This window comes from Trachypithecus francoisi, unplaced genomic scaffold (assembly GCF_009764315.1).
Source record: "Trachypithecus francoisi isolate TF-2019V2 unplaced genomic scaffold, Tfra_2.0 Lachesis_group11, whole genome shotgun sequence".
Classification (NCBI taxonomy): domain Eukaryota; kingdom Metazoa; phylum Chordata; class Mammalia; order Primates; family Cercopithecidae; genus Trachypithecus; species Trachypithecus francoisi.
Genome location: NW_022681456.1, coordinates 59,904,849 through 59,916,018, shown reverse-complemented (window position 1 = coordinate 59,916,018; position 11,170 = coordinate 59,904,849). Strand labels below are relative to the sequence as shown.

General features: G+C 32.4%; 1 long non-coding RNA gene across 4 annotated transcripts in view; it reads right to left on the bottom strand.

The window, feature by feature from the left end:
- Window positions 1–985: 985 nt before the first annotated feature.
- The window catches only part of LOC117089727, a 106,288-nt gene continuing 96,103 nt past the window's right edge, over window positions 986–11,170 (bottom strand). For all 4 annotated transcript variants that reach the window (XR_004439723.1, XR_004439721.1, XR_004439724.1 and 1 more), the window contains one exon: window positions 986–1,036. This is a non-coding gene — a long non-coding RNA (uncharacterized LOC117089727). The remainder of the gene's footprint in view (window positions 1,037–11,170) is intronic.

Below are 11,170 nucleotides of genomic sequence, written 5' to 3'. Positions count from 1 at the left end.
TCCATGTTTTCCTCAACTTGTGGTATTGCCAGTCTTCTCTAATTCCTTTTCTATTTCTTTCTTTTTTTTTTAATCCTTCCTCTGTATTTCCTTGTTCTTTTTCTTTCCTCCTTTTCTTCCTTCCTTCCCTCCTTTTCCTCCTGCCTTCCCTCCTTCTATTTCTTCCTTCCTTGCTTCTCTTTCCTCCCTAGTTTTCTCCCTCTCCCCCATCTCTTTATTTGTTAGACATGAAATGTTATATTATTATATGTGCTTATATTTCTAAGATGGTATGTAAGGAGGTGCAAATTTTCTTATGTTTATCGTATGTATTTTTTTCTCCAAATAGACCATCAGTATGCTTTTGATTATTTCTTCAAGTAGATTCATTCTCCTTAATCTGTAGAAGGTTTTAATTTGTAAAAAAAGTATTATAGATGATACTGGTAGATTTTATTTGCTAAAATGGTACATATAAATACAAGCTGCAATGATCTGATCATTTGCCAAGAGAGAATTATAGATATTTTCCACTCACTAAATAGAAGTAAATTCAGATATCTGTTAACCACATTTTATTTCCTTTCCCTCTCCCATTACCCTAACTTCTAGCATGACATGTGTTAACAGCAATGAACCTTATGTTTTACTATGTATGTTATAAAATGTAAAAGAGGGAGAAAGTAGTGCATAGGAAGGTTAAATAATTTTTCTAAGGGAATAGATCTATCCAGTGAGTAAGAGTAAGCCAGTTTAACTTAGGTTACTGGGCTTCAGAGTGTACATGCTTACCTATTTTGGCATCTGTCTTTGAAATTATCATGAAAAAATTATTTGACAAACAACAAGAAATAAGCTAACCCTAGCAAATATTGAATCATTATTATTCTAATAAATGGATTCTCCTTTTATTATTAGATTACCTGAGCAGAGAAGATGATGAAAATGGAATGGAAAGAGTCAAATAAAGAAGAGAGATATTTAATCTATATATTTAAATATATCCATTTATTTATGATGTTGTTCATTGTTTTCTTTATTTCACCACTTCACTATTCTGCAAAAAAATAACATAAATGCAAAATTTGTAATAGTATGTTGTCAACCTATCAGGCAAGTGAAATAAATGAGACAAAACTTAAAGTATAATGGTAGAAATCTATGTTAGTAAATTTCAACAATTAGAAGTAGAATTATTAAAGAAACAGAACTCCTGTGATTACATGTTTCAAAAATAAAAACAGGATTTGATTCCAATAAATATTCTATATTACTACATATATTTGGCAATATATTGATGAGTTAAGATTAGTATGGATTTTAAATTTCTACATTTTTTCTCAACTATAAACAAAGTTCATTATCTTATGATGAATCTTTGTACTTACTTTCAACACTGAAAATTCTAAAATCAAAAAAGATATGAGAAAATCTTATTGAAGCCCTTGGATAACCATGTACTTGTTATTTAATAATTAACATGTATTTAATTATATGTGTGCATATAAATCATATGTAAGATATATCAAATTATTATGTGCATTGGTTTACTTTTTCAACAGTATTTTAAATTAACTACATTTTTACTGTTTCTCTTTTTTTTTTATTGCTTTTTCCTCATTTCCTACCTCTTGCTAGAATATTTTTCATTCTGTCTGAAAACATCCTTTAGTATTGACTTTAATGCATGCCTATTTATGGCAAATTTTTTCAGGTTTTGTTTGTCTGAAAATATCTTGTTTTCTTGAATAATATTTTCATATTCTAGATTAGCGATTATTTTATTTTTGCACATAAGTATATCATTCCATTCAGTAGTAGTGCTTGTTTTAAGATAATTTTTAAAAATAAAATTATCTCGTCTTGTTTTTAGCATGTTTCTACCAACTGGTTCCTTTTTATATAGGCTTCTTGTGATTCAACGAACTTCTTAAGACAGTAGCTCTTAGGTTTTACCAATTATTTTTGGTTCTGTATACCGATTATACTGAACTATCTCAATTGAGGCAATCAATGCAACATAATTATTACCAAGTTTAAAATAATTTGTAACTCCTAAAGGTATAAAATATGTATATAACAACTATTTAAGAATTTTAAGCTTCACAATGTTACATATGAAATAGAGGAAATTATATTAACTTTTACAAATCAAATGTTCATATTGCTTATTAATCTTAATGTAAAAAATCTTTATTGTGCCTGATAAATGAGTCAATATGTGAATTTAAAGCAGAGTATGTGTTTTTAAATATGACTCTTTAAATTACTAAGAGGTAATGCATCACTGTATTAACTTAAATAGCATATAGCTCTAAATATTTTACTCAAATTCATCATCTACCAGAATATAAAAATAGTGCTTGTGTTTATAAAATGACAAATAGCCACTTGGCAAAACAGAAATTTCAATTAACTAATTATTCTGTCAATGATCTAAATCTATTTTAGTGAATATTTGATTAAAAGGCTAGATTAGCTTTACCAATAACCTCAGGTTATTTGGTAATTGTGTTTAGATTCTGTGATAGTTTATTCTATGCCTGATTTACCAGTCATAAATTGTGTATAAAACTTTTATAGAGTTTTAGCTACTTTTACTAAGATTATCTTCTTTGTGGTCTGCACATTAGTTTTGATGAGAAAATTTATAATTTAACATTCAGATTAGAGTCTTCATTCTGGAACAAGTATATTGGTTAGAAAATCACAAATCTGTATTTGAGTTTCGGTAGACTTAAAATCATTAAAATAATCAACTTTAGGCAGTTAGTATATATCTCTAAGTCACTTAAGCAGAATACCATGAAATTGCATTTCTGCTACTTTGAAATGCAAGAGTCTTTTAGATCTGATGTAAACAATATAAAAAGTAAAAATTCTAATTAACTCATTTCTGACATTAGCTTACTCAGTATTCAGAGATATTGCTTATTCTGATGAAAGAGAACCTTTGAGTTATAAAAGAACATTCTGCTATCATAATCAGAAATACAATTCCCAGCGTTGTTCCATTACAGCCAGGCAATTGGTTTTTTGTTAGACTATGATATGAAATACAAGCGATATTTGAATACATTGGTCAAGTTTTCAGTTTATACATAATCACAGATTCTTATAATTAACTGAGCCTTACAGATTATACAATCTCTACATTTTTCACATGAGAAAAATAAGAGTATGGGAAAATAGCCATCCTATTTTTCTTTTTTACTAATATAACACCAATTTTATTTGCATGCCAACATACTACTTTAAAATATTCATATACTCACACTACTTTGTTGAGACAGATATCACACTGATAGCTAACGATGTGTTAGCAAAGATATCTAGTGGATAGAATTCCCGGATTAGTTCCTCATAAAAAGAATAGATTCAGCTCATTTTGCCTTTAGTCTTTTTTGTTTATTTTTTCCTGCCTAGAGGTCACATGGCTTATTAGAAGTTGGAGCAGCTGACTTGCAACCAGGCATATAACATGCACATGCTAATGATGCTGGATTACAAAGAAATGTAATATCTACTTGACCAGTTGCAGTTTGGACTGCTTAGCTCTGGGCCTCTTTTTTATGATAAAAATATAATCCTATTAGGGAAACCACTGCAGCTAGCTTTCTTTTTTATGCAACTACATTTATTTTTAACTAATATAGTCATACTAGTATAGTGGCATTGATAGAACTTACACTTAGCACTAATAAGTCAATAGAATACTGTTTCCACTAAACTATATTGTCTATAAGCATTCATGTTTCAGTGGTCACACATTTGCATACCATTGATAGTAAAAACTAAAAGGATGAAAGAATATTTACAAAGCAAAATTTAATTATAATTATGATATAATAATTATGATACCTTATATCCTTTTTTTTTTTTTTTTTTTCTGAGACAGAGCCTCATTCTGCTGCCCAGGGTGCAGTGGCTGCTCACTGCAACCTTGAAGTTCTGGGTTCAAGTGTTCCTCCAGCTTCAGTCTCCAGAGTAGCTGGGATCCAGAGTAGCTGGGATTATAACACATCCAGCTAATTGATTTTTATTTTTTATAGAGACAGGGTCCTGCTATGTTGCCCAGTCTGATCTTGAACTCCTGGCTTCAAACAATCCTCCTGCCTCGGCCTCTCAAAGCATTAGGATTACATTCATGAATCACCCCACCCAGCCTTATATATATTTTGAAGAAAACAGAAGAGAAAAAATTGAGTTTTAGAATAGCTTTTCTGTAAAATGTTATATAAATTCTTACTCCCCTGAGTAAATAATCATTCTTTTCTATCAGATGATGCTTTCCGCTTCCCAGTTATCTCCTTCCCCTAGACGAAGAACGCTGAAGTCACCCCAGTCTTTTCCTGCTTCTTAACTTTTCCAGTGATTTAATTATTTTTCAACCCTTTTACTTATTTCTCTCAGCGTTTTTCAAATGTATGGTATCCTCTTGACCATGGGTAGTCAGACCTTCATTGCTAATGAACTAAATCATTGCAATTTTATTATCTCTAGCGTTCTTGCTTTCAGTATTTTCCTGATCTAATATATTTTGCATAATGTTGCAAATTAAAAACCTTTCTGAATGCTAACTCTAATTATGTCAACATATCCACTTTATGTCACACTCAAAAATGTACACACACTACTGAAAATTATAATCTAATATTGGTTTGTTTTTATAAGACTATTTAACCATTTCAGACATACATATCTTACTATATTAATTTTCCATTCACCATCACTGATTTATTTACCATGATTATTTTTCACCCACTTTGTAAATCCATCCAAAGTAGACTCTTCCTCAATTCTCTGCATATGGATTTGAATTTTCTACCTCTTTTTCTAGGTTCCCTCGATTTGTCTACATAAAACGCTCTTTCATTTCCCTATGTTCAAATATATAATACCTCCTTCATAAAGCATTTCCTTATTTTCAAATACTTTAAGAATAACATATTCTTTCAATAGATTGTTTTTTACAATATTAGTTTATTTTGTCTGCTCATTTTACTTACTGATGAAACTAGTATTTTCTAACCTGTTTAAAGAGCACTCAGAAATCCATATTGCATGTAGCATTTCACAAGAAGATTTAGAAACCTGAGTAACTATCTTAAATAGATATTCTCTAAACTTACTTATATTTTATAAAGATATATTGGCATCAACAATACATGGTACTTATCAGACAGAAAATAATATCTAGAATACAGCTTGGTCTATAAACATCTTTAACAAAGAGATGCTTCTGCTCTCTGTGTTTGAAGTTAGGTAGCTTTGGGTTTCAGGAGTCTGAGAAAAGGCTAAGGGCCTTTGTAGATGCAATGTCTACAAATAATTTGTTTAGCTCTGCAGTAAAGACAGAATCAGATGAATTCTGCCATTCACTTGTTTTCTGTTTGGGAAAATGGTGACAATGGATGATGAACACAGAGGTAGCATGATAATGGAAGGTTTCCACATCTTCCTGGAGTGCTGCTGTTAAGAGAGACTCTCCTTTCACATCCCTCTTTTTACTTCCAATCACATGGTACTGAATGCTCTGTATTCACTTATCTTTAAGACATGAATAAAAGCATACTGAGAAAAATGTTTTCAGAAATGGAGACAAAAATTTTCATTAGTAAAGTTTGGCAATTTGTTTCTGTGCTTCATAATGTTTTGTGCATACTGTTGCATTTCTGTGTTGTTCGGCTCTGTGATTACCATATTTCATCAACTCCCAGCTAAATTTTTTTACATTTTTCTAATTGAGCTATTAAAATATGTCCTATAATCACAATTAGAAAGTTTCTTTACTACACTATATGAGAGATACTCTATGATGCTGTTGTCATTGATTTCACCTAATTTAACTTACCTATCAAAGAAATTTACACTTATCTGATTATCATCTCACTTCAACTATTTCCATGTTTAGCACCCAAATGGAGTATAATGTTAATTTAAATGTGAATTTCTACATGTACCATAAAATGTTTTTTCAAAGATGATTAAGATAAGAAACCAATTTGTATTATATGCTTAGAATATTATCCAGTTGCAAGGAATACAACTGATAGCAAATAAATTGATAACTCTCCTTAAATAATACAAGCTTTAGAGTTAGGAGAATTAGGTATAACTATTTCATGAATCAAGAAGGAATGCCATTGAAGTACCAAACTGTTAAATGTCTCCAGGAAATAAAGACCTGAGAGAAATGCTACTTATCATAGCCATTTATAATACTATCAATCCTAAAAGTTTAAAAGAGGGCAAGTGAAATATTTTTTACTAATAACAGAATGATGCCCTAAATTCTTACCAATCACCAAATTAATTTAGAAAAAATACAATCTAAATATATAGAGATCTTAGATTCAAATTTTGATTGGAATACAGGGTAAAAGAAGTATATATTTGCATGAATAAATAAATGCTGTTTTCAGGTATTTTTTTAAAAAATTCATATCTTATACAGTGTTTCTTCTGTACCCTTAATCTGAATTAAATCAATGCAGAATCTTAGAATAAACATAATTTGTTATTAAACTGGATTTAATGTATTTGAGGATAATATATCTTGTTCATGTATATATGTCAAGGCCTATTATAAACCTTGGTGCTCAAAACATGAAAAACAAATGGTTTTTGGTTTCTTTTGGTTAGTTTATTTTAGAGACAAGTTCTTGCTCTGTCACCCAGGCTGGAGTGCAGTGTCATGATCATGTTCACTGCAGCCTTGAACTCCTGGACTGCAGAGATCCTCCCACCTTCGCCTCCCAAGTAGCTGAGACTGTAGTCTCAAGCCACCATGCCCAGCCAATTTTTAAAATTTTTTGTAGAGACAGAGTCCTGCTACATTGCTCAGGCTGGTCTCGAACTCCTGGCCTCAAGAGCTCCTCCTGCTTCAGACTCCCAAGGTGTTGAGATTACAGGTGTGAGCTACCATGCCTAGCCACAAATGCTTTTTGAATAAATATTAATGTAGGAGAAAAACATAGTTTTTTATGAAAAAAGTGTTATGTGCCCATCCCAACATTGTTTTTATTTGTTCTTTATTTTTTAGGTGTCCCTTTAAAGCACTTGGTATGTTTATCTTCATTTCTGCTTGTTTTGTAAGTTTTTTGTTTGTTTGTTTTCGAGATGGAGTTTCACTCTTCTTGCCAAGGCTGGAGTGCAAAGGCACGATCTTGGCTCACAGCAACCTCTGCCTCCTGGGTTCAAGCCATTCTCCTGCCTCAGCCTCCCGAGAAGCTGGGATTACAGGCATGCACCACCACACCTGGCTAATTTTGTACTTTTAGTGGAGATGGGGTTTCACTATGTTGGCCAGGATGGTCTCCATCCCTTGACCTCATGATTCACCCTCCTCAGCCTCTCAAAGTGCTGGGACTGCAGGTGTGAGCTACCACGCCAGCCAGTATTTTAATTCTTAATAAGTAATTCACATTACTGTACTATAGAGTCAATTTTACTTAGAGTTACAACACTTTTATTTATTTCAGTGTTCTTTTTTCCATCCTTCATTATTGAAAATCCAGTTAGGATACTTTCTCTTCTGCCTTCATAACTTTCCTTTGTTATTTCTCTTAGTGCAAGCAGGCTACCTATACATTCTCTTTTTGCTTCAATTTTAATTCATATTCAGGTTTAAATATACTTTAGGTGGATATCAAATTATAAATTAGCATTTATTTCTTTAAAGCATCTTAAATATATCACTTATTATCTACTGGTTTTCATCGTTTCTATTTAAAAACAGATACCATTATTATTCCTGCTCTTTTGAAGATAATTGATCTATTTTTCTCTGAATGCTTTTAACCATTTTCTGTTTGTTTGAATATCAGTAAATTTACTCGAGTTTGCCTTAGTTTTATCTTTTTGTATTAATTCTTCCTTTTCCTGTACCTTTTTTTTGTTTTTATTTCAATATTAGGAGATCTTTTTTTTTTTTTTTTTCTGAGACGGAGTCTCACTCTGTCGCCCAGGCTGGAGTGCAGTGGCCAGATCTCAGCTCACTGCGAGCTCCGCCTCCCGGGTTTACGCCATTCTCCTGCCTCAGCCTCCCGAGTAGCTGGGACTACAGGCGCCGCCACCTCGCCCGGCTAGTTTTTTGTATTTTTTAGTAGAGACGGGGTTTCACCGTGTTAGCCAGGATGGTCTCGATCTCCTGACCTCGTGATCCGCCCATCTCGGCCTCCCAAAGTGCTGGGATTACAGGCTTGAGCCACCGCGCCCGGCCATATTAGGAGATCTTGAACAGTGTCTTCAAATAGAACTTACTGCCTCCTTTTTTTTTCCTCTTCTCCTCTGGGACTCCAATTGGAATCCTATAATTTTTCATTCTGTGCCATGAATATTTTATAATCTTCTCTATATTTTTATTCATGTTCACTTCATGTATTGATCTGTATATGTGTGTGTGTATATATATGTGTGTACATATATACACACACATATATACATACACACACTGACTTATCTTTCATTCTATTAATATTTTATTCAGCTGTGTCTAGTAATAACTCCTCATGAATCTCAGTTGAAATCCTGGAGTATTTTCCAGGGCGCTTCCTCTTAGTTGGGACCTAAATAATATGTTTTTTTCTCTCTTTCAGTACTGTAAGACTGCCCTGCTGTCAATTTAGCTTCTTAGTTCTTACTTTCAGCTTGCTTACCTAGCTTCTCACACCCTACAGATTAGATATTAAGAACCACTCTGCAAGCAAAGAATCACATGGTGTCAGGTCCACCTTTTCTGTTGATGCCTTGGCTCTGAGATCTTTGTATTTTAATTCTAAGCTACTGTGGAAACCTTGAACTCTAATTTTTGTTTCTACAGTTCTGAGTCACTTCAAAAAGCTCTGAGCCTCTCCATTTTACTTGGCTTATGAGCCCTGTGCTACTGACAAGTTGGCAAATGCCTCCAGAAGAGAAGTGGCAAACAAACAGGGCTGGTCCTTTAGTTGTGTTTTTCCCCTCTGGGAAATTTAAGGCTTTGAAGTCCTGACTGCCTAAGTTGCTTTCCAATATCTTCAAACAGCAGTTTTCATTTTTAACCCAGGGTTTATGTTTCCTCATGTTGAGAAATGTCTGATATAAGCTATTCTACCATAACCAGAAAATGAAATCCCTGTAGTTTCCAGTCCAGTTTTTAAAAGGTGAGTGGGAATAATCAACAATGACAGTCAATTTAAGAAAACATTTTTAACATTATAGTATATATAACTAACTCTACAGAGCTTCAGGAAAATCAAAACATATGCTTTTGTGACACATGTGGCTTTTATAATTAACAATAAAGTGTGTGTTCTGCTGTATGGATAAAACAATTATAATGTGTAATGAGGAAAAGATACACATCACTAGAATAAATCAATGTTTTTTAAAATTTCTAAATCTATTTAAAGAGTTCACTAGTTTCAGTGACCTAAGTTTATTAATATGCTAATTGCCATCTTGATGTGATCAAATAAGATCGATTTTTAAATGCCATCAAACACTGATATTTGCATGTAATCTTCCCCCAATTATGTTCTGGTCTTTGCTTTCTCATAATATTTGATTAGGTCTTTGTATTTTATATTCACCCTTCACCATGCAACGCTTAAGCTTACCTCAGCTAAAATCAGAAACACTGTGACATGCTTTGCTCATTCTGGATGAATATGGGTTATTTTTTGCCTTTAGATTTCAACCTTTAGTTTGCATTTTGCTGATAGCTTGCACACTGCAAGATGGTACCTTTTTTTATTTATTCTGCTGAGAGATACATTGTATGAAAATGGATAAGGTTCAAGTGTCAAGTCTCGTTTTGTTATTCTAATCCTAGCAAGATCCTCCTTTAACTTCTTAGAGAAATGCCAGTTTGAGGGGGTTATATTACGAGGCTCATTTCCTTTTGGTATGGTATAGTCCAAAACAACAATTATTGCTGGTTTCTTTAGCAATGCAAATTTAGTGCTGAATATATATTTTAAATTAGTGAAAATAGAAATTACCTTAATTTCTGTTACTTGAGCTATGTGACCCATGTAAAATAGTTTTCTATAAAAATGATACTTATTTGATGAGCTTTCATTTATTTTGTAAGCTTATCAGCAGGGAGTTTTAAAATCTATTTAAACTTACACTAAAAATAAGTATTTTAATATGGATATTAAATAATATGGTTTAAAATTCAAAATATATTAAAAGAAGTCTTGAAATTAGGGATGTTGGAAAGTTAAGAATGAGTTTGAGCCAGGCACAGTGGCTCACTTCTATAATCACAGGAAAGATTGGAAGATCATTTGAAGCTAGTTGAAAACCAGCCTGGACAATATAGCAAAGGCTTATCTCAAAAAAAAAAAAAAAAAAAAAAAAAAAAAAAAAAAAAAGGCCAAGTGTGGTGGTACATGGCTGTAGCCTTGGGAGGCTGAGGCAGGAGGATTCCTTGAGCCCAGGAGTTCAAGCTGCAATGAGCTATGATAGATGGCACCACCACACTCCAGCCTGGGCAAAAGAACAAGATCCTCTCTTTAAAATAATTAAAAAATAGCATTTGACTTTCATGTTTTATACACCAATATTTATAGTAGGCCTGGGTCACAGAGGAAACCCTATCTCTAAATAAAAAGAATGAGTTTGTAGTTTATAATATCACTTAAATGAGTAGACCTACAAAAAAAGGAAAAGAGGATGTGTATAATCATTTAATAAAAATATTGAAGCATAATTATTTGAAAAATATAAAAATTGAGTAGTTACAAGTTATATAATTGGAGTAGTTATAAGTTATATATGAAATATGAAAGATGCATGAGGTTTCTATGAGATTATGAAATGTCTATCAAAAACCTTAACTTTGACACTATTTTCTTCATTGTTCAGTCCAGAAAGGAAAATGTATTTCCTTCTGGATACTTAGGGGAAAAATTGCTTTAAGAAAATATATTCTGGATATAATTTTGACAAATTGATTCTCTAAGAGATAAATCTTTGTTATTTAAAATACTAGCCTTCCTCAACAAAGTTGAAGTAGGTCAGAATAACACCAGTTTCTTGTATTTCTTAATACATAATACTTTCCAATTAATACACATTTTTCACCTACAATTTTTTTTTTTTTTTTTTTTTTTTTTTTTTTTTTTTGAGACGCAGTCTCACTCTGTAGCCCGGGCTGGAGTGCAGTGGCCGGATCTCAGCTCACTGCAAGCTCCGCCTCCCG